Source organism: Montipora foliosa, chromosome 1 (genome assembly GCF_036669935.1).
Source record: "Montipora foliosa isolate CH-2021 chromosome 1, ASM3666993v2, whole genome shotgun sequence".
Lineage (NCBI taxonomy): Eukaryota > Metazoa > Cnidaria > Anthozoa > Scleractinia > Acroporidae > Montipora > Montipora foliosa.
The window spans coordinates 22372304-22372568 of record NC_090869.1 but is presented as its reverse complement, the minus strand read 5'-3'; positions in this window follow the sequence as shown (position 1 = coordinate 22372568).

The following is a 265-nucleotide window of genomic DNA, read 5'->3' as shown; positions in this document are numbered from 1 at the left end:
AGATAAAGCTTCCCAACCAGTGATTCAAGGATTAGAGGTAAGCTGTTTATATAGACTCAGGGACGTAATGTTATGGTATTGCAGCCTAAATGTTGGAAGTGCCTCCCAATAATTGTTCAATTTCCAAAAGGACTTTCGATTTCAAAATTAATGATGACATAACTTTCTCACTTTTTGTGTAACCAATGTGGCATTAACACCATTATCTGCTAAAATACCAGTTGTCAAGTATGATTATCATAACTATTATGGTAAGAGGTAAAGG